A 25,297-nucleotide genomic window follows, 5' to 3' on the forward strand; every position below is an offset into this window, starting at 1 on the left:
AAAGGGTTTCAAATGAAGAAAAATCTACTCAAATATGATAATCTAGCATGAGACCACTTAATACTTGAAGGAATTTGAAAACAAATCACTTACAAGTGAGTTTGGAAGATGGGTTGGTCGAATGGGACACTGGCTAGCCGAGGAAGAAGGTGAGAAATGAAATAAATTTGGGAATTTTCCCCTTTAAGAGGTAAACCCGGCAATTTTTGGCTAGCCGGAGCCCGTGCTCGACTGGCCAAATTCTTTAGCTAGCCCGAGCCCGTGCTCGGCTGGTCGAAAAATCTCTAAAATTTTAATTTTTAAAATTTTTTTTATTAATATTTAATTTTTATTTCATGCATTTCATCAAAATAAATAAACATAAACATAAATGCATAAAAAGAAATGAAATAATTATTTAACGATACATAATCCAATATCATGCTTTAAATTAAAAATTTTAACTTTACCAAAAAGCTTAGTCGGTATATCTACAAGCTGCTTCTTAATTTGAATTCATCCATATTAGCTGAGTGCAAGTATTTCCTACTGCAATATATTTAGCTTTAGCATAGAGAGAGATACGGAATTTTGTTTCTTGCTGAGCCAAGATACTAAACAGTTTCCAACATAAAAACATCCACCGCGCTAGTAGATTATATATCATCAACATTTTTTGCCCGGTCTGCATCTGTATAACCAACAATTTGTACAAATGTATCATGTGGATACCATATACCTAAATTTGTATAACTTGCGACATATCTGATTATCTATTTAACAATAGTTAAGTGTGATTCTTTAGGATCAGATTGATATCTAACACAAATTCCAACACTAAACGCAATATCAGATCTACTAGCAGTTAAGTACAGAAGACTACCGATCATAATGCGGTATAGTCGAGAGTCTACACTTTCACCTGATTTATCTTTTGAGAGTTTAAGAGTCGTACTCATTGGAGTATCAAAATTCTCACCATTCTCAATTCCAAACCTTTTTACAAGGTTCAATGCATATTTGGTCTGTGAGATGAATATACCACCTTCAAGTTGTTTGACTTGTAATCTAAAGAAATAGTTTAGTTCACCGACCATACTTATTTCAAACTTTGATTTCATTAGATCTGCAAACTCAGTAGATAGGTTAGTACATATAGATCCATAAATAACATTGTCAACATAGATTTGAACTATTAGGATATGATCATTATATTTCTTAACAAATAGGATTTTATTAACACTATCCATAACAAAATTATGACTAAGTAAGAATTTAGTTAATTTCTCATACCACGCTCTAGGAGCTTATTTCATCCCATAAAGAGCCTTTTTAAGATGGTAAACATGATTTGGAAGTTTAGGATTTTTAAAATCCTTTGGTTGTTTAACATATACTTCCTCATTCAAATCACTATTTAAAAAAGCACTTTTTACATTTATTTGATAAATTTTAAATTTTTTATGACATGCAATGGAAATAAATAATCTAATTGATTCAAGGTGCGCAACTGGTATAAAAGTTTCATCACAATTAATACCTTTTATTTGAGTATAACCTTATACAACTAGTTATGCCTTATTTCTAATAATATTTCCCATTTCATCAGTTTTATTTTTAAGAATCAACTTGGTTCCAATCACATGTTTATCAGTAGGTCTGGAAACTAAATACCATACATCATTTCTAATGAATTGATTTAATTCTTCCTGCATGGCATTAATCCAACTTTCATGTGTGAGTGCTTCATTTACATTACCCAGTTCAATTTGTAAAGTAAAGTAGACATGATTACATATATTTTCTAGTTGTCTTCTTGTCTGAACGCTAGTGCAAGGGTTACTGAGTATTTGATTAGTTGGATGGTCTTTGACTAACCTTAACTCACTATTATCCGATTTAGATGAAGAGTCAGGTAAATTAATTAAATTGACATCATCATCATCATCTTGATTAGGACTGGGTGTGATCTGTTGATCATCTATCATAACGTTTATAGATTCTTGTATCACCCCAGTTCTTTTGTTAAGAACACGGTATACTCGACTATTTAGAGCATAACCTAGAAATATTCCTTCATCGCACTTGGCTTCAAATTTTCCTAAGTTTTCTCGGTCACGTAAAATAAAGCATTTTCTTCTAAAAGTGTGAAAACATTTTACCGTAGGCTTTTTATTAAACCATAATTCATAAGTTGTTTTGTTTTTAGATTTTCTAATATAAACACAATTAATTATATAGTATGCAGTACTAACAGCTTTAGCCCATAAATTGTTTAATAGGTTCATGTTATTCATTACACTAGCCATCTCTTAAAGAATTCCATTTTTTTCTTTCAACAACTCCATTTTGTTATGGTGTTTTTGGAGCGAAAAATTCATGCAATATACCATGGTCATTACAGTATTTTTCAAAATTATTATTTTTGAATTTGGTACCATGATCACTTCTAATTTTGACCACAAATAACTCTTTTTTCAGTCTGGATACGTTTTAAAATTTTTCTGACTTCATCAAGAGTATCTAATTTTTCTCTTAAAAAGGCTACCCAAGTATATTTAGTGTAGTCATCAACCTCGACCAAAAAATATTTTTTTCCACCTCTACTCTCCGTTCTAGTTGATCCGATTAATCCATATGGAGAAGTTTAAGAGGTCTAGTTATAGCTAAGCAGTTCGCTTTCTTATGACTACTCATAATTTGTTTGCCGCTTTGACATGCCCCACAAACTTTTTCTATCTTTTTCAGTTAGGGTAGGCCATGAAAATGATCTCTTTTGCTCAATTTGTATAGATCTCTATAATTTACATGTCTAAGACTTTTATGCCATAGGTCTGTCTCGTCTGTTTGGACCATGTAACATGAATAGTTTGTTGAGTAAGAGTTATCAATTATATAGCAATTTTCAGCCGTTCTTCGACCATCTAATATTACACTTCCTTTCTCATTTATAATCTTACATTCGTGATCTGAAAATTTTATACTATGCTAATTATAACAGATCTGGGACATGCTCAGAAGATTATGTTTTAATCCTTCAATATAAAGAGCATTTTCGAAAAGAGGTAAGTTAGGAAGTTGTACATTACCTTGGCCAATTATATTGTAGTTGCTTCCATCTTCGAATGTAACTGAGCCGCCATTTACTTCGTTGATGTTTGAGAATATAACCTTATCACCTATCATGTGTCTCGAACATCCACTATCCAGGTGCCATCTTGAATGGCTACTAGCTTTGAAAGCTATGTGTGCAACGAGACATTTAACCTTTGGAACCCATTTCATTACAGTTTTAGGTTTAGGAGGATCTCTTGCTTTATTCTGTATTTGAGAGTTAGGATTTATATTTTTTTCTATATACTCCAGTCTTATTAGAGTTGGATTTCAATAGCTCATTAAGCAAGTTCATAATTTTTCAGTTAAAGGAGGATTTTTGTTATTATTCCTTTGATGTTTATAAACATTGACATTATTTATTTTAGAGACTTGAAAAGGTTTTGAGTTTTTGAAGTCATTCCTTTAACAGTTTAAATCTCTTAGAGTCTTAGCTTTAGAGTTCGAGGATTCTCCTTTTACAAAAGTAGGAGCAGAATCCTTAGATTTCAACGAGTTATTTTTAATATAACCCAGACTAGACTTGTCACTACTTCGCTTCAATGAGGCTAACAATTTTTCAAGTTTCTAGTCACCAAGGGTATATTTTCAAGTATCCTTTGAACTCTGAAGGGAAGAAACTTCAAGTTTTAGTTTCTCATTTTCGGTTTTAAATTTTTGTAATTTAGAAGATGTAAAACTCAAATCTAATTTTATTTTTTCAAAACAATCAGAAAAATGAGATTTTTCTAAAACAACTTTTTCAAGTTCTAATTTTAGTTTAGCATAATTTTCTTTTTTGAAATTTTAATTTGACAACAATTTTACAACTTTCTTTATATAGGGCATTATTCGCATCTTGAAGATCATCTTCATTTTCAGGGTCACTTCTTAGAGTTTTATATTCAAACATGTTACAACTATTTGAAGAAGTGACTTTGGTTATCGTCATAAAGGCTTTCAAATCGTTTGCATTTTTATGGTCTGATTCATCAGATTCAGAATTAGTTTCAGACTCTGATGATTCATCCCAAGTAGCTATCATGCATTTTCTTTTAGATTTATCCTTTTTAGGACATTTAGAAGCTAAATGCCCATATTCATAACAGTTAAAATATTGGTTGTCTTTTGTTTTAGATTTTCAAAATTTTGATTTTCCTTTTCCTTTTATTAGATGGTTTTTAAAAATTTATTCTTCTCTTATTTTTAAAAATTCTATAAAACTTCTTCCCTAACATTGCTATATCATCTTCGTTTTCTTCAAAATCAGAATTTGAATTAGTTTCCTTTAAATTAGATTCGAAAAATTTAGGAGCAATGGACTTGACTTTAGGAGCTTTGAAATTCAGCTCATAAGTTTAAAGAGAACCAACTAACTCCTCAACTTTCATAACATCTATATCCCTTAATTCCTATATAGTAGTAACCTTTGAATTAAACCTATTAGGAAGCGATCACAATATTTTTGTACAAACCTTGCTTTCAGGGATTCTATCTCCAAGACCCCACATGGAATTTACTATGTCATTTAATTTCGTATAGAAGTCCATAAAAGACTCATTTTCTTCCATATGAATCTCCTCAAATTTGGTTGTGAGGATTTGAATTTTAGATTTTTTTTACTATAGTAGTTCCTTCATGTGTCATTTCGAAAATGTCCCATGCTTGTTTAGCCGTATCATAATAAATAATTCTTTTGAATTCATTTGGCAATAAAGTGTAAGTTATTGCATTTAAGGCTTTTACATTTGCACTGCTTTCACTTTTTTGAACTATTGTCCAAAAATCAAATGCGGTTTCTTTCATTGATATGGTTCCATCATCAACTACTACTTCCATCATAGGAGGGATCCATTTAGATAAAGTGGCTTGCCACACACTTTTATCTATGGATTTGAGGAAAATCCTCATCCTGGCTTTCCAGTATGAATAATTAGAGCCATAAAAGGGCGGTGGCTTGGTAATGGATAAGCTTTCAAAATTTGACAGAATAAATATCTAAATCTAGCTTTAGGAGGTAAACCCAAAAAATAAAAAGAACAACCTACTCTAATACCTCTTGAAAAGGAGAGCTAGTAATGTCCTACAGGGGGTGAATAGAACAATGCCAAATAATTGAAACAAGTGCTGAATATGTAAATAATACAAATATCTTAATTGCTTGAATATTGAAACCTTGATTTCAAATAATTCGTATGACAACCTTCACCTAAAATTTTAGGTAGGACAACCTTATTTCACAAGTATCTTTAAAATCAAAACTTTGAACTAGCAAGAGTGAATTAAAGAATTATAATATTCAGCACACAATTGAAATTAAATACATCTAATCCATTAAAAATAAAAATAAGGCATTCACCAAATAGCACAAAGAATTATAATGGTTCGGTACTTTAAAAACAGCAACACCTACTCCACTCCCAAAATTACTTCCCTTGTAATTTTGGTTTTCACTATAAAGAGGATTTCATAGGGTCACCTTAATAACCTGATACAATTCCTTGTAATTTTTAAGAGCTATCACGATAAAAACCCAAACTGAGATTTTACTAGGCTATTTGTAAGGCCCGTATCCTAGTCCGTACCATTCCTTAGACTCCCGCAATCCTACCTGTCGAATTCTGGCGACCCGCGACACGTAGATAATATTTATGCACGACCCTAAGTCATATCCCGTATACCCGAGTCGACTCCACCCGAGACTTGTACTCTAACGACTGTGCCATTGTCACGGTTCCAACGCCGCGTCTCGCGCGCCGATGCAATACCCAGGCCAAGAGATGTGGGCCTGCGTTTATCTCGAAGAAACGCCATGCATTTGCAATCCCGAGAAGAGAATCTCTACAATCTATCAAATAAATCCCATCAATCAATCAAGTACAACACCCATCCCTCTCCCATCCAAAATCAACTCTCTCTCTCTCTCTCTCCACCCATCCCTTCCTTACACCTATCACCATCCCTCTCTTCCATCCATCACACACACTCTCTCTCTCTCTCTCATTTCTCTCTTCACTCCTAAGCTACCAAGGGAGTAACCGTCCAAGCCCACCAAGGAGAGAAAGAATCTTAAGTGTGGTCCACTCCCTACCACCCAATCTCCCATCTAAGCCATCTGACCTTCATTATCTTCCATCAAAGGGAAAGCCAAGGAGTTTAGGAGTCCAAGGAGCCAAGAAGGGGTGAAAATGGTGGGTGTTCATAGGACTACACCTTGATTCCCATTTTTGAGGGGTCCACATGAGTTGGGACCCATCTTGATAAATGTATTGTATTTGCATGGCCTCCCTAGGAGGGCTCATAGTGGCGGAGCCCTCCATCATCACGTCTCTCTCTCTCTCTCTCTCTCTCTCTCTCTCTCTCTCTCCTGGTTTACTGGCCCACCTAGGGGCAATCCAGACTGTCTAGTAGGTGGGACGGCCTTGCTGTCCACCCTGCTGACTGACCAACAGACCAAATGGACAGTCTGGATGAGGAGAATACACACACACAAATGTCGGCTTGATCAATCAGCCATGTGGACCCCGCGTGGACACCACTGTGATGTATGGATTTTATCCTCACCATCCATTCCCTGATCGCCCAGACAATGGGATAGGCAGGCTACATTTTTTGCTAGATTAGCTGTTGCCCATTAGCAGGCCCTAATGCAGGTTTGGATGATTGGAAAACACAAATATTTGCTTGATCTAGTAGCTAGTAAGCCACTCACATGGACCCCACTGTGATGGATGTGTAGTGCATCCACACCGTCCTTATCCAGATCCCAGATGGGCAGATCCAACGACCCATAGTTAGGTAGATTCACCTGACGTCCAGCAGCTGTTGGATCTGCTGCGTGAGTGTGGTTTTTAATCCACTCCAACATCCATCGTGTGGCCCATGAATGTGGAACCCACCTTGCTTTATGTATTTTATCCACACTGTCAGCACGTGTGATAGTGGGACCCACCAGAGATGTGGTATCCTCACCGTCTAACAAGGACGGTGGGATCCACCATGATGTAAGTGCTTTATCCTCGCTGTCCGTCCATGGGATGGCCCACCACGTGAGATCCACCGTGAAGTATGTGTTTTATCCTCACCTCCACGTGTACGTGGGACCCACTTAAGATATGTATTGTATCCACACCGTCCCTGTACGTGGGACGGTGTGACCCAACGTGATATGTGTATTTTATGATGGATGGTGGGGACCTCAGTGATGTATTTGTTTTATCTACGCCATCCATCCATTTTGCTAGATCATGGGCCCAACTTGATGATGTGTTCATCCAGACCATCCAAAACACGGCGCCACCTTGATGATGTGTACAACCAAGCCGTCCATCAGCAACACGTCCAGCATGCCTGGACAGAAGAGAGCACAAATATCTACTTGCTTCAAAGCATGTGGCGGGCCACACATGTGGGACCGACCGTTGATGTATGGGTCTTATCCACACTGTCCAAATGGTTGGACGGTGGGACCCACCATTGATGTACATGTTTTAAATCCAGACTGTCCATCTATGTGGACCCCACCAACATCTTACTGATGAATTGACATCAGCAAGTTTTGTGGGTTTCGTCCACACCGTCCATCTGTATGGACCCCACACGATGCATGTTCTTTATTCACGCTGTCCATATATGTGGACCCACCTATATACCTGCTACATTGGTGTCAGTAGACATGTGGGTCCCGCATGATGTATGTGTTAGATCCAATCCGTCCATCCACTCCGCGAACTCGTCTTAAGGGTTGAGAAGAAAAAATAAGATAGATCTATCTATCAAGTGGACCACACTGCAACAATCAGTGGGGGACTGAACGTCTATCATTGAAACCCGTTTGGGGTCAGAAGTTTTAGATCGATATGGAAATTTGTTTTTCCTCTTAATTCAGGTCTTTGTGACCTTATGAATAGATTGGATGGAAATAAATGTTCTGACGGGCCCTGTGAATTGTTAACAGTAAAAAAAATATTATCTCCACTGCTATTTGTGATATAGTCCAGATGATCTTTCGATATGATTCATTTTTCAGGTAATGCTCTAAAATGAAAAATGGTGTAGATAGTCCAACTAGAACGGCGGGCCCACTTGATATATATGTGGCTCAGGAGTGAGGCCCGATATGATGTATATATGGCCCATGAGTGAGGCCCAATGTGATGTATATGTGGCCCATGTGTGAGGCCGAATGTGATGTATATGAGGCCCATATGATGAGGCCCGATGTGTTGTATATGAAGCCCATGTGATACGGCCCATGGTGATGTATATGAGGTCCATTATGATATGTGAGGCCCATATGATGAGGCCCAGTGTGATGTATGTAAGACCTATGTGATGAGGCCCGATGTGATGTATATGTGGCCCATGTGATGCAGCCCACTTGATGTATATGAGGCCCATGTGATGTGGCCCACTTGATGTATAAGGGGCCCATTGCTGCGGCCCATGTGATGCGACCCACTTGATGTATAAGGGGCCCCTTGTTGTGGCCCATTGCGATGTATATGAGGCCCTAAGATTTGGCCCATTGTGATGTATGTGGGGCCCGTATTTCAGGCTCATTGTGATGTGTATTAGGCCCATGTGATGTGGCTCACGTGATGTATATCAGGTCCATGTGATGCGGCCTATTGTGATGTGTATTAGGCCCAGGAGATGTGGCCCATTGTGATGTGTAAGGCCCATGTAATATGACCCATTGTGATGTATATTGGGGCTCTTATGTGAGGCCCATTATGTAGTATGTGAGGCCCTTATGTGAGGCCATGGGCGCCACTATATGTTTAGCCCTATGAGGGCCACTCCTTAGGAGCAATGTTGGTTAAATGTCTACGTTGATGGGCAATGATAGTTAAATGTCCACATTGTGACCTTCCCTTAGGCCTCGTTAGGCCCATTATTGATATGAGTAGGCCATTTAGGCCCATCCTTGATATGAGGAGAGTATATCATCATCATATAACATGCTTAGTATAGCTCCATGATCCATGCCCATGCGCATCATATGTATGCTTGATATGAGCAGTGATTGATCATATCACATGCCATTGGGCGGATTATTATGAGACTCGCTAATAGACGGAGTTACCCCACATAAGCGCGCGATATGCGCAAGTTTGATGCATGACTGGATGGTATGACTCATGCATCTCACATTTTGTGATACGACTACAATATGCCTTAGCGATATCAGGGTCGTAGCCTCCACAGGCATATCGTGGATGGCCAGATGGGACGCTAAAAATTTTTTTCGATATGGGGTGCTATAGATGTTCATGGGTGAAAGTCCCTAAACCTCCATGGCTAGGAGAGACTCTAACATCTATATCAAGTGGATACATGAGCGCTCGAGTGTCGAATACTAGTAGGTCGCGTGTCCCACTTTGTTATGGTCGGTTGGAAGGGGTGTGGCCTTACCACCCCGAGGGTAGGGGGCATAGCTAGGCTGAGTTTGACCAGCTCGTAAATGGGTCCGCTATCGACGTGCTGGGTAGATATTGGCTGACTACTGGCCAGGCGGATAGTGAGGTATCTTCCACTTGCATGGTTGCGCGTCTAGTGGGCAGCGATCTGTGTAGAGTGTATTAGACCTCGGTGATGATCCCAGATATGTACAGTACTGATATGTGGACTTATTGAGCAGGAGTTGCATTCTCAGCATTTTACTCATTCATTTATTCATTCACTATCCATTCAGGCTGGTGGTGCGAAACTAATTGTTATGTGTACCTTCACAATGTCCAGGATTTCAGTTAGGGTGCACGACAAGGAGTTTACCACATTGAGTTTATCTATCCAAATTTAAGTATGGGACTGGTTTGGATAGAAGTCCCTTGTGATGGACCTCATAGCTTGCAATACTACGTACTTCATCCCGACTTCACACTCCAGCTTGGTCATTTCATTCCCACTGCATATTACATTACATCCACGGTATATGACATTTTGAGTTACTATCTTTTTATATTTATATGGCCTAGATGAGGTTGACGATATTCATGGACTCGTCAAGATTTGCATATTGCATTATATCCTCAGTATATGATATTTGGCTCACTATGTCTCTACATTGCATAGTTGATCTACATTGCTTCCTCAGTATATGATATTTGGCTTATTAAGTTTTTGCATTGCATAGCCTGGATAAGGCTGATAGTATTTATGGACTTACCAACATGTTTCCGCATTGCTTTGATATTTCAGACTTGGCACTTACCTTGTGCACACACTTATACTACCCTCTAAGCTTTCTATAAGCTTATGCATGATAGATGTGTGTAGGTGGCGTTAGGTCACAGTAGCGTTGAGCTTAGAGCGTGCAGCCATCTTCTGGAGCTTCGATTTTTGATATATGTATTTCCCTTTCAGGATTGTATTCAACCGTTTATATTAGTGGATATGTGATGATGATGTTGCCTTTATGATTTGGGTATACTTGTAGTTATGCTTCTTACGAGATAAATGTACGTTAAAAAATACTCCTTCTACGATCCCAGGATCGGAATCTGGAGTATGGATGCTGAGAGCCGATAATGGGGTACTACGGAGGCTATCAGTACCAGATTTGGTGATTGGGAATTTTGTGAACACATTTTCCGAGTTTAGGTCGTGATACTATCTCAGACAAAATCTTAATTGAGATTTTCACAGGAGATCTCAGAAAAACCTAAATAGAGTTTTAGAAGGTATACTTATCTTCAACTGTAGAAGATGTAGTAGAAGCTTTTAGTAGAAGGACCTCTTTCTTGAATATAAATGATGTCGTGTTCAATCAGATAGAAAGGGTCTAGGGTTCTATAGGTTTTAATTTTGTTAAACCCAAAAGCTACTTAATTCAATTCTCTTAGATCTCAAGGAAGAGTATAGTTTACTCTTTTAGATTAATCTTAAAAGATCTGAGACTAAAGGGATTTGAAAAAACTATTTAAATATATTATAAATACCAACCAATAGCTTGCTAATAACTTGAGCTTCTTTCTCTCTTACAGAAGAATTCTGATAATTAACTTATGTAATTCGGAATGAGAGAAGAACTCAATTTATATGCAAAGAAGTTAGAACTTCGGCTAGCCCGAGATATGCTTCGACTAGCTTAAGTTCAGTGAATTTTGTTCAATGGATTTAAGCGGCACGTTGTCCCTTACTTCATTTTCATTCCACACGATCATAATCTTTTTCAATGACTTCCAGTCCACCACCTCTCATTGTAGGTGTTGAATCCTATCTGAAAGAAATTCTCGAATTTGGTTTAAAAGATTATGCCTTCTCTAGCTTGCTATCTGATATCAGTAGGTTCGTCACTGATGCTTCCTTTGCGATAGGTGCTAACCCCTCGGCCGAACTAAACGATCGGCTTGAAGAGCTACTCCTAAAGCTGAGATATCTAACTACCATGGGGACACGTTACTACGACCTGAATTATTCTCACCATGTAAATTCGTGCTACTTGCAACAACAAGATGTGGTGAAAGAAGACTTGGCCAAAATGAGCAGCAAGCATGAATTGGCCCGGTATGAACGATTGCAATGTGCCCAAGCACATCAGTTTAACGCACCATGCTCTGTATATTGACATCCTATAAGATTGGACTAAAGAATAATTAAAAGAGCGAGGCAGTGCTTTTTATGCGACAGAGATGGCCAACCTAGTGAATTTTTCATTCTTGGACAAACAGATCCTCCTATACTAAACATAGACGAGGGCAAGTTATAACGCTCGGAAGGAGGCCAAACGTGAAGTTCCTTTGACTGAGACTCATGTCGACTAGCTACTTCACCTCTAACCACACGTTATAGAAGAAGGGACTAGCTGGGGCTCCTTCTAAGGAAAAGACCGAAACAAATATGCAAGCTCTTCTTGAAGAGTTCGAGCAGATGAAGATTTAGTTCAATTAACCATTCTTAGGCTTTTATTTCTGTGTTTCCTTCGTAGCCATGTGGTCGATGGCCAGCAAGGCAATAAATAAATTTCAAAATTAAATAAAATTTGAACGGTCAAAGGTACCTTTGTTTCAGTTGTATTATCTGGTTTGGATGGCAATCTTAGTAGTTAACCCTTACGTTTCAGCATGTACATCTAGTACTTAGCCATTTTCCTACTAACGCCTTACCTTAGTCATGCATACAACATCTTGCTCCTGAAAAAATCTTCATTTATTTCGCCGCATTCTCGAGATCTTAGGAACGGTTTGTTCAACCTCGGATGCCCAACTGTCTCTCCACACTCCACACGTAACAATTATTGCATTCTAATATATAAAAATGGTACTTAGGCTTCAAAATATCCCATGAACCAAATTAGACCAGAATTCCTGTTGTAGAAACTTCAACATCCATGGACTTCTTTCCTCTATTTGTCAAGATAATAGAGGAGATTTTTGAGGAGGGTATAAAATCCTTTTCACATTCTCCCTTCATAGGCAATCCCTTCCCTTTCCTTAGGGATATTGAATACCTTCCTGAGAATTAACGACATCTTTAGGAGATTCTGAACATTATCTTCGAACTCTAACGACTCGAAGATGAATATTTTGAGGCGGGCAGAGAGATTGAATGATGTACTACTACCTTAAATCACCTGTCGACCCTTAATGCCAAGTGCAGGGCTCTACTAGCCCACTCTAAAGTAGTTTAGAAGAATAGGTTGCACTAGACTCGTGAGCACGAGTTTAACAAAAAGATGTTACGCTCACTCAGACGTGCGCTCAACCACCTGAATGCAGATTTGGCTCAGATCCATCTGCTTTACTTAAGCCATGATCAACCTGAATATCCTGAGCTGGTAACATTCATTGAGTCCTAGATGGCATTCTATCGAGACCGCACTGAGACTAGCAAGGCTAGAAAGAGAGCAACTGACTTGGAGCAAGTGGCCATTGACCAATGTCTCGCCTATATCAAGTGCAATTCGGCCAAGCTCATGATTCAGTAGGCTACGTGGACCGAGGAGCGAAAGTTAAGGCCGTCAAATGCTTTGAAGACCTTAAGTCACCCCACTTATAATTTCCATCGTGCCCCTCTTCTTCATCCACATCATCATGTAACTAATATCCTCATCCGTTCAATCGACCGCTCTTAGACTTTTTATTTTCATTTTTTTATAGCCATGTAGTCAATGACTAGTAAGGTGATGAATAAATTTCAATGATGAATAAAATTTGAACGGCTGAGGGTACTTTTAGATCAGTCATGAATTAAGTAGCATTTTAACACCTAGCTCGGTTTGTGCATTACAGTATGCACGTCTGATACTTTAGTCGTTTTGGCCATACCTGTCATATCCAGGCTGCGATGGAGGTGCCTCATTTCTCGTGGAAAATGTGTTTACTCCGTTGCATCCCAATGATCCTGGGAATGGCTTATTCAATCTTGAGAACTTAACTGTCACATCGCTCTTTACGCACATTAATTGCTGCATCTCGTCTATAAAAATAATACTTGGGTTTCAAACTGCACCACGAACCAGCTTGAACTAGGCCCTTTGTTGCCACCACTTAAGTCTCCAATGGATCCCCTTTCTTTTCCAATCAAAATCATGGAGGAAATATGTTCAAAAGGGATAGACTCCTCATGCTCTCCCTTGCATGACCTTTCTCCTTTCCTCCAAGACATTGTTGAGCTTCCTACAGGTTGTCAGCCTCGTCGGGAGATTCTAGAAATTCTTTCGGAACTAACGACTTGGGGAGGAATACGCAACAACTGATATAGAGCTCGATCGTTATGTTGCTTTTTTATCACACCTGGCATCCATTAGTGCTGAACGTAGAGCTTTTCCAGCTAGTCAGGAGACGGCTTGGCAGAAGGAATTACGTTGGACCTACAAACTCAATTTCAACAAGGAGATATTGTGGACGATGAAGCTCGCATGTAACAATTTGGCGGCCGACTTAGCTCAGATCCATCAACTTTACCCAGGCCAGAGTTAGCCCAAGAGTGAGGAATTGACCGCATTCATCGAGTCCCAAATAACATTCTATCGAGGCTGCATTGAATCCAGTGAAGCCGAGAAGAGATCGGCTGAGCAGGAGCGCGAAGCTCTCAACCACGTCTCACATATGTTGAATGCTCCTTTGCAACATTCGTGGGTCAATACGCCTCATGGATAGAGAGACGACATGCGGCGTGGGAGGCGAAAGCTGCAGCCACAGAGAGATTTGAAGAACTCAAGTAGGCCCACTTGTAGTTCTACAAAAGACTTTTCTTCCACCCCTCTTCTCCTTTATGTTCCACTTCGTCTGCAATTATCCTATAACTAATAGCATCTACCTCAGGGATTTATTGGAATGCAAATCTATTGTAACTAATGGACCCTTATCTAGGACTTTATTTGAATGAAACCTCTATTTATTTTACTAAGTTGGTTTAGCTTGATTCTTGATAACTTCCCATAGTGAAGGAAAACGTTGTTTCAAAAAACGGCCATTTATAGGAGCCTTTGTGATATTACCATTCAAGTCCTTTAGAACATAGGCTCCTTCCTTAATAACTTACTTAATGACATGTGGCCGATCCCAAGTGGGTGACCACTTGCCTAACGCTCGATCTTTCTGGCCAATGGGCAAAACCATCTTCCAAACTGTATCCCCTTCTTCGAAGGACTTTCCTTTAACCCTTTTGTTACATGCTCGCGCCACGGCTGCTTTATTGGCCATAATCGAATTCAAAGCCCTGATACGAGCCTCATCCAATTCCTTGAGCTCGGCCATCATTGCTTCTGTGAACTTTGGAGGAGTCAGATGGGATTAATGCGCAACTCGTAATGACAGGACAATGATTTCTGAAGGAAATATCGCTCGTGCCCATAAGTTAATGTAAACGGACTGACCCCTGTGCTTGTGCGAGGTAATACTTTATAGGCCCACAACGCCTTAGATAATTTGAGATGTCATTCTCATGAATTGCCTCATATCATCTTTCTCAAAATATTTTTGATCACCTTATTGCTGGCCTTGGCCTGAGCATAATATGGAGTCGAATGCAGGATCTTTATGCTATATCAGTCGACCATGACATGCATTTCTTTGGTTGAGAAGGCAGCACCTCAGTCCATGGTAATGGATTCTAACACTCCAAAATGGTGGATGATATTGGTTTCAATGAAGCTGATGATCTCTTCATGACCGACATTTCTCATGGGTTTTGCCTTGACCCATTTAGTAAAGTAATCAATCGGTATTATGATGAAGTGTCCAACCGGGTCGAAGGTGGGTAGATCTGCCCGATTAGGTCAATCGCCCATCCTTGGAATGGCCATGGCTTTATAATGGGATGTAATTCGGTCGCAGTCACATGTTGGACTAGCCCATTTCTTGGGCAAGCTTCATAGCCTTTCACGTATTAGATGCAATCGGCCATCATTTCTAGCCAGAAATACCCATAGCATCAAAACATCATCTTCATTTTCCTTCCTTCCTTGTGGGCCCCACAAATCCCTTCATGAATTCCTTCCATAACCAACATAGCTTCTTTCGTAGACAAGCATTGGAGTAAAACTCCATCAAGCCCTTTTTGGTACAATTTGTTATCAACCATTATATAATTTATGGCCGACCTCTGTATACTCCTATCGATCTTGGTACGTGGATTTTGTAAATAGCCCACAAGAGGAGCTCTCCAATCGTCCCCTTCCACCTCTGTTAAGCATATTTCCATTATGCCTTCCCTCTAAAATATAAAGGTAAAGCCCTTTTTTGGACTATAATCGACTGACCGACCGACCAATCCTTTCCAGGCTTCCAGACCTGCAGCTAATTATGCCATTTTGTTGGCGTCTGCATTACGCTCCTTGGTGATGTGCATCAATTCCACCTCCTCAAATTGTTTGTGTGGTAATAAAGATGGACTGGTGCACTTGAATGATCCTACCATCTGATTTATCACCAGCTGTGAATCTCCGATAATCCTCACATTTTTTCTCGCAATTCCAACAATAATTCAAGGCCGATTATCATTACTTCATATTCAGCATGATTGTTACTACATTCCAATTCCAACTGGAATGCAAATTCCTACCGATTCCCATTAGGAGTGATCAATATGTTCCCGGCCCCGGACATCTCATGTGTCCTTGACCCCTCGAAAATTAATTTCCACGGTATGAGTTGTACATAGTATAGATCTAGTACATCTAAAAGAATATGTTTTTTATGGTCTGAAGAGTGATCGGCCAGAAAATCTACTATAGCCCAGCCTTTTACTACTTTCAGTGGTACGTAATACAAATTAAACTTAGACAAAGCCAACACCCACTTATCAATTCGGTCGCTAAGAATCAACCGATTTAACATATACTTCACTAAATCAGTCATAACTATTACATTTACTCTCTCGACCAACAAATAATGTCTAAGTTTAGCGGCCGCAAAGTGAAATTGCAGTAATGACCACTTTAGTCGAAGTGGGAATATGCCAAGATGTCCTAGAGGGGGGTAAATAGGACTTTTTAAACTTTTATGATGATTTAAAAACCTATCAACCCTATCCCGAACTACTATGCAAATAGCAGGATTTCTTTAACGTAACTTTATTGGCTTCCAAATTAAATAGAGGATCCAACCATAAGACTATTCAAAATATAAATAAGATGTATAACATAGTTCATGATGGATGTGACTATGCGTGAGATGTGATTCCAATTAGTTATAGGTAATAATGTAAACATGCATCATGAGAAACATTCAAAGAAATCACACAAGCAATAAAAGTAAATAGCAATCCCAAACACAATCATTTTTATAGTGGTTCAACTACGTGTCTACTCCACTTCCGGTGGATGCACTCAACCCTTGAGTGTACTGGATCTCACTAACGAAGGTTTCAAATCAGGTTTACCTCAAACCAGTACAACCTACACAAGGTACCTAACATGTCTCCACGAGACACAAGTTTATGCCCCACACAGGAGTAAGGGTCAACACACAGCACCCAGATTTTAAGCCACATAAGCCAAGGATCCACACAAGGAACCTAACAGTTTATACCCTACATAAGAGCAAAGGTCAACACACAGCACCTAGGTTTTAGACCACACAGGTCAAGGACCTATATAAAGGACCCAAGTTTATACTCTCCACAGAGCAAGTGTCAACACACAGCACCCCCACATACTCTCCCGCCAGAGGCCTCCTATGAGGACTTGAAAGGGGTGAGAATCACCTATGACCTAATCCTACGCATAAGAATGATCAGTAGGGTCTCTGGACTCTAATAACTTACAGATAAGTAGATAAGCCCCATTTAGCACGTTGATGAAGATCTTCTCCTTTGATGATGAAGAATCTTCAGCTCCCTTGAACCACAACACAAATGATGCTCCAATGTATAGCGAAGGGTTGGGTCAAGGTTATATTGGAATCCTACTCTATTAAATGTTTGCCTATTCTATAAACAAAGTGATTCCAATCATCTATGCATTCAAGGTATCCCAGCTCAATGATTTTTCACTACCAGAAAATTGGGCAAGCTCTGGATAAAAACTGTGGCTAAAGGCATATGGCTACGGTTAAAGTCCGTAGCATGACCGTAGCCATTGGTGTCGTAGCCATAAGTCTAAAATCTATGGCTATAAATTTTATCCGTAGCCATATAAACAATAGATACGGATTAAATCCATAACCATTGCTTCTGTAGCGCTAAGGTATTTTCAGTTATGGATTATATCTATAGCTAAAAGTAGAGCGAGAACCGTAGCAATAGGCTTAAAGCAGCAATAGCTACGATTTTCAGGTAACAGGCTACGGTTGGTAGCCATAGCTATAGAAACAATAGGTACGGATTAAATCTGTAGCAATATTTGTCGTAGCCCTAAATTATATACAGGTACGGATTATATCTGTAGCTAAAAGTAGAATGAGAACCGTAGCAAAAGGCTAAAATTAGTAAGAGCTACAGTTTTCAGCTAAAAGGCTACTGTTAATATCCGCAGCTAATGCCAATTTTAATAAAAGAAATTTAGAAAATGATGGCAGCTCTCACCATTATAGTACACCCTGATAACTCATATAAGCTAAAATATAACTCATATAAGCTAAAATAGATAAATACTTCATGGCTAAATCATTCATTCATTCAATCAAACAAAATCATTCATTCATTTAATCAAACACAATCATTCATTCATTTAATCATATATAATCATTCATTTTCATTCACAAAAGTATAATGCCAACATAATAGTTATATGTCTATTTAAAGTTCTCATTAGCAGCAAGATCCAATGTCCTCTCGCAGCCAAATAGCTTCTTAACAATTGCAAGCGAAAACTCTATGGATGTGCCTCTACTGGTTATCAATTTGTCATCAACTAACACCCTATTCTCAGCTTCGCTTTGATCTGAAAGTTTACTGCACATGGCTGAAAATCAATACCATCATAAAAAATGGAAGAAATTGCATGTTATTATATTATACGTAAGAGGTTGAAAATGTGTTTGTGTGTGTTTTGAAGATTGAGCTGAAAATGCAATGGACCCACTTGGAACATGGCCATCCCAAGACCTGCATTCGACAAGATCGTTATTGAATTTTCCATGATTTGAGGCTTCTTAACACCCCATCTGTAGTAAGATAGATGTTAGAAGAAAATCAGATTCACATGGAAAGAGCAACACATCTAAAATTCAAATCTCTGTTGGAAAAAAAGAAAATAATAATTCCAAATACCCACTTCTAGTTCATGAAGAAAGACTAACGATCACATCGAAATCCATCGCTCTCCCCAAGGACCTGAAATTCCAAACTCCTAACCTCAAATTCAAGAAAAAAGAGCAAAAGAACAAAGCTGAATTCAAATCTCCTCTCTGAAAATCTACAAAACCCTTCACCAACTGTTAAAAATCTGCTACCATTGTTCTATACAACAACAACATTAAGATATATTTAAACAACAACTGTCAGTTTGGAACAACAACTTCCATTGTTCCATTGTTCCTTAGAAAATCTGCAAAAGGATTTTCAATGGTATTTAATATATAGAAAATCTGCTACCACTGTTGTGTGGAACGTAACCCTATCTTTACACTTCCTCTATATGCAACGCAACCCAACCCAACCAAATTTCAGGTTGATGCAAAATTCAGGTTGATAGTGAAACCATTTCGGGATTAAAAAAATTAAAAAAGAAGAAAAGAAAAAGAAAAAGAAAAAGAAAAGAAGAAGAAGATGCATACCGAGTTCTGTTCCCAGAAAGGTTCGCAAAATTGTGATCCTCCATTGATGATGTTAAATGCAGGCATAGGTAGAACTAGAGTTTTGTTCCCAGCAAGGTTCGCAATTGTGATTTTTGCATAGTAGCTCATTGAATTTGTGATTGATCAAATGAACAGCTTAGATCGATGAATTGTGCTATCAAAGTGACCTAATGCAACTAAGAGTAATATAAGTTATTCTGCTTTGATAGCAGTGGATCATTTCTCTATTTCACTTGTGAGGAGATATATGATACTCAGGGTGCGTATGACGCTCCATACTCAGAAAATCTACATGCAGCACACATTGACTCGAACAGATATTAATGTACCATCGAATGCACAATCTTTGGATAGGTAAAGAATTTCGATCCACATATATGTCTATAAGGGTGTAATCTATGTATATTTCAAGAAAGTTGACTCTTGGCTATCAAAGAAAATAAAGAAAATTTTGCCAACACTTGGGTATTGGCCAATAAAGAGAGCTGAAGTTGACTCTTTAAAAGGAAGCAGAATAGGACATGACACATGTTAGATGCAAGCAGCAGTAGTTGAGAATTAAAAAATATGATAAAGAGGTTCAACTGCTAAGAAGTTAAATCAATGTGCTGAACTAAACAGCACTGTCAAAACATTTCAAGTCTAAGAGATGTCCAAGGATAAATCAACAAGTTGAACTTAGCAGCATTTTTTAAGATTGGCAATGGAATGATTAAGTTGATTATCCCATCAGATGCAGAAATGATAGAATGCAGATTTGGTATAGAGTCTGCACTTTCAATTTTAACAGTTACATGTATATCTGCACCACACAGCCTGTAAAAACCATAGCAAAGGACATTGACAGAACATAAAATGTTCAACCAAACTAAAAATACCATTCAGAATTTAATTGTACAACTATCAAAAATAGATATTTGTATTGAGTATTTACTTCGGAGATAATTCTTCAATTCGTGGACCGCTTTTGCATCTTTGACAAAGGAAACAACATAAAAGTCTACTTTATTTTCAATCCCAAACTTAATGTCATCCCAATCCTTTTCTGCAACAAATCAAATCAAATAGTTATCTACATTTGTAAAACAATAGAAGTTCATCATGTAATTAAGACCTTCCATTAGGAAGGAAGCAATAAAAACAATAGCTAGTTTCTTAAAATTGAGAAGGATATGATGTGATGCATCCTAAAGTCTCACCAGTAATAGATGACAATGTAGTACTTTTTCCTCGAACATTCAAATGCCATCTAGACTTAAGTTCACCTCCATCAAAAGGAACAGTTGCCTTTTCAATACCTTCAGGACCAACAGTTTCATCCACTTTCATGAAGAGAGCATCAATTAGCATTTATCGATGCGAAAGGGGGAAAAAAAACACTTACAATATAACTGTCAAACATTCAAAATCACTTCATAAGAGTACTAACCTCAATTATTCTAGGATATCATAGAAAAGGTTGCGTTGACTATTAAGTTCTTTCTTGGAAGTGCCCTTCCCACCAGCTTCAACAAATAAATCCTTCATCTGACTAATGACATCTTCATATGCATTTTCAGAAATGAAGTTTCCACCTGTAGATAGATGCATCCACATCCAAGTTCAAGTTTTTAAATGCTCAAATATAATAGTTATACACCAAAAGATTCCAATGCCATCATGCCAACTTGCATGATGAACAGGTCTTGACTGAAGGTTCAACAAATCAAGACAGTCCATCTGCGAGCACTACCAAGGATCACCCATGGTACAAAAACCACAATGAACAAGCAATCTTGTCTAATGTGCAGACCACAAATGGACAACGAAATAAAAATGAGTTGAAGTCCACATTAATAGAGAAAACATGTTTAATCAAATAGCTAGGATTCTCTGATTGGGGTGATTTTTGTACCATGGGCTATCCACATGCATGTTGGAGTTGCAATAGATCAAGACTGCTTCATTGTAAAACATGACCATTCCATTGCACCGGCATTACAAAACTTAAGTTGGGAATGCCCATCAATCAGATGGAGAGTTTCAACCTGAAAGTGAAGCTGTTTCACACCTCAGGTGGTCCTATTTTCAAAACAAATGGATGTCTAGAAATTCGTATTACCCTATTGTGCCCCTTTTGTTCCCCATTAAGGAGCGAAACAACCTATTTTTGTGCAGGAAGATCTAATCACCATTGCCCACCTCTGTTTGTGGTGGGAACATCAATGCTTTGCCTGCATCTTGGGCCTATCAAATTGAATTTTATTATAATGCCGCAAGCAAGTACACTTCCTTAAATTGCTAAATTGGACTGCCACCATTTTTTGTAAATGAGTATAGTTCTCACATAGGCAAATAAATAGATGGAGACAAAATGGTTAACTTAAAGACCTGAAAAATATAGATTTTTCCTCTGTTCTTTGCCATCCACGTACTACAAATGCCTGGAAAGATACTCCACTAATCATTCCTCAGGAAGCCCCTCAAACCTGCGGGACCAAGAAAGCCATATTTAGATATTTACCCTCTAAACTACCTCTTCTCCTAAAGATAAAAGTAGGATACATAGGGTTATGTTCAAATTTTGAAGAAAAATAGATGGCCAAACAACACCTTATAGCATCTCTCGCTCTCTCTCTATGATGTAAAGATGCCTAATCCATCCCTTCCTTGCTTTCTTCTTATAAGTACTACCATCTATTTCTCATACTACCCAATCCCCATCCAATTAATCAGTTCTCCTAGCAACACCAATTTACTTTTGTTACTATTCTAGTCCATCAGTGTCATTTCCTGGATTTCAAGATAATGATGAAAAACTATGATGAATATTTTGAGAATCTCTGAAAAGAATAGTACTCAACCTTCAACTTTTAAGAAGCCAAAGCACAATGCATTAAAAGATCAATGCCAACAGTGTAATATGAGCCATAAAAATTTTAATCTACTAGCTACTAAGCCAACTGTCTGAGAATTGACAATAAACTTGGAATCAAAGAGAAGTTCGTCAACCTAAGTTTCTTGATTTGTCAAGCAAGGTTAACCATTCACCTGTCAATCTAAAATATCCACCAAAATTAAATAAGTAAATAAAAAGAAAAGGAGACATTGGAATTTGCCATTGAGATCTCGCCGACTTCATTTGGGTCAAGCCAGACCTTGCCCTTGCCACACTTAAGAACACTAGAGGCCAAGCGCTTTTGCAACTTCAGTGACACCATGGCTGCAACTAGAAATTTCGTAAAACTAAAAGAACATAAAATAATTGACTTCTAAAAGCATAAATTTACTAGTATTTTTTTAACCAACTTGCTTGATAGGACAAGTAAGCTACACAAGTTCAACCAAAAGTAACAAACAAGATCTTTCAGACCACAAAAGGAAAAGAACTCAACAGTTGAAAAACAAAAGGAGAGACAGACACACACAAAGAGAAAGAGATTTATAATCCCTCCCTACCCACTTCAAAGGTCCTTGTGTATCAGCTTGTATCATGCCTAACCTACAAGCCCTAATGTCAGTCCTATATATCTTGAACAATTAAACTATATCCAATTGGAGCAATAAATTCTTAGTTAGCAGTCTTTGAATGCACCATTGACAGGGATTGCAATAGCTAGTTTTTTTTTGTTAGCTTGTTAATGCACCCACTGTCAGTTCACACTTCACTGTTAGCCACCCCCACTAGGGAATCGATACCAAGACCTCAGTGTTAAAACGAGGTATCTTCACTCAGTCTACCACTTGAGCTATGGATCAGGGTGTATTGCAATTGCTAGATACGTAGAAGGAATATGACAAAATTGTAATTACCTTATCATTCATTACGAACTAACCATCAAATTATTGCTTCATTCTTTTCAAGCTTCAACTTTAAATTGAAAGTAGCACACTCTTAATTCAGTGAGTAATCCCTTCAATATGCATAGTAAGGCAAGTGCTGGAAGTTGCTCATATCAACTTTCTTGAACTAATTACCTCAATTCAATCAATGAATCCGGATCCTCTACTGCTGGGAAACAGAGATTTCTCATTCCCTGCATTTTCAATGACCCATGTCATCACTGATGACATCATTGCAATAGTGCTGGTGGCATCAGCACTGACATGGCCTAACGAAAATGTAGGGAGCAGGAATTCCCTGCTTCCCTGCAGCAAAGGATCCGGACTCTTCAATCAATATCTAGACCAGGTTTTTCTAAACTATGGGTCAAGCCAAACAGCAGTTACTAGCCTCATATTGAAATATATACACCTACATATTGAAATGTTCATGATTGATATACACCTACACATTGAAAAAATGATCGTATGTAGAAATAAAACACTAAGTAGTTTTCTACAAGAGAAGAAATTTGAGTGGTGAATTTGAACAACAATGAAAAAGTAGGGGAAAAAAATAAAAATAAAAAAGAAGGAAAAAAGGAAATAATTTACATCAAAAGCTTCAAACTAATTTTTCATATATGAGTTTTCCGGATTAGGCCGGTAGTAGTTGGTCGCTACCTGCAACCCCCGGTAGTAGAATGCCATGTTAAAGATTATTCTAGACTTCCACTTAATAACCCCCGGTAGTAGAACGCCATGTTGAACCCAAAAGCACTAAACAGTACTTAACAGTTACTAAAGGCAGTATTTGGTAAAATCATATATTATAAAGCAAAGATAAGGTTGAGTAAGAAGTGGTACTTACAATCGGGTGGCCATCCAATCTGAATGTATGAAATGTGTGCAAGCTTGTGCCAATCGTCATCTTTCTCCTTCTCGCATCCCCTCTGTAAATGGAGATAACCATAGATTTGTAGACATTCAAAGTTTGTTAAGTTGCAACCTGGATGGCAAACACTCCACTTACATTGGTTGCACCACATTTGTAGCACAAAAATGAAAAGTTTGCAAAGAAAATAACTATTGATTGACATTCAATATAAGCTTGTTGCTCACATGATAAGCAGGCTAGCCTGATTTTTAGTTCAACCACTAGTTGCTCTTTGCTCGTTTTCCTATAACTGTACGAGGATAGCACATGTGCTGCTAGGCCCCTTCTCCATCTCATTTGTTTGAGTCTCGCTTGTGTTCCTTGATGAAATCGTGGTGTTTAAATGTTCTATTTGCCAAATAAATCAGCCAACCATAGAAAGCAATCCACTAACAAAAAAGGGGCTAGTTGACAATGCTCAAACATAATATATATGGCATATATAGGTTTTTAATTTGCATAAATAAAAGAGGTATTACACAATGGGCTTTTTAGTTGGGTGCAAGTAAAACACAATACACAAAAACTCCTTGTTGAGCCATTTCATCAAACAATTTGTGTGCATGAAATATAGGAGGTATTACACAATAGGCTTTTTAGTTTTTACTAGTGGAGCCATTGTTCGGTGACCTAAAATGATGGTCCATGCACCAAAAATCTGAAAAGGGTGTTTGTAAAGTAAATAATAATAAATTTTTAAAAAAACACTATTTTCCAACTCCATAAATTCCATACTGATAACAACAACTTGTAAGATCAAAAAACTAATTCCCAAATCCATCAATCTCGCAATAAAACCATCAAGAAAAGAAATAAATCAAAACAAATTTCTTGTAATTCAATCTGACCTAATTCTTCTTCTTTGCGAAGATCTCATTTGGCATGACCTTAAGGAGCTTCATCCGCTTTGACTTGGTGATCTTCTTCAACCTTGCCTCTTTCCATCTCCGTTGCAATCAGCCCCTATTGCCAATACCCTTCTAAACTTCGTCTTCTCTGATCTGATGGAGATGGGCACTGCCCTGTCTTATGATGATGGCGGTTCCGCTGCCGAAGATGAGAAGAATAAGATGGAGAGAGAAAGAGGGAGAGAGAGAGAGAGAGAGAGAGAGAGAGAAAGGGACGGACATGAGAGGGAATAGGGTTGAGTGGAGGAAATGAATGTTTCGTGAGGGGGGGAAAAGAAAAAGGCAGCGTGGTTTTTTTACATTTTTGCCTGCTACGGTCCTGCTATGGTTTTTAACCGTAGCTAAAAGCCAATATGACTGTAGCCACTGCACAATCCGTAACGACCCTCCAC

The 25,297-nt window shown here is 38.2% G+C and overlaps 1 long non-coding RNA gene across 1 annotated transcript; it reads right to left on the bottom strand.

The window, feature by feature from the left end:
* Positions 1-23,938: 23,938 nt before the first annotated feature.
* On the bottom strand, positions 23,939-24,974 carry LOC131250780 (uncharacterized). Its single transcript, XR_009173451.1, has 3 exons — positions 24,846-24,974; positions 24,183-24,345; positions 23,939-24,013 (listed from the first exon to the last, which is right to left on the bottom strand). It is a non-coding gene; the product is annotated as an uncharacterized LOC131250780 (long non-coding RNA).
* Between the last annotated feature and the right edge of the window lie 323 nt (positions 24,975-25,297).

The sequence above is a fragment of the Magnolia sinica genome, chromosome 1 (assembly GCF_029962835.1).
Source record: "Magnolia sinica isolate HGM2019 chromosome 1, MsV1, whole genome shotgun sequence".
Classification (NCBI taxonomy): Eukaryota; Viridiplantae; Streptophyta; class Magnoliopsida; order Magnoliales; family Magnoliaceae; genus Magnolia; species Magnolia sinica.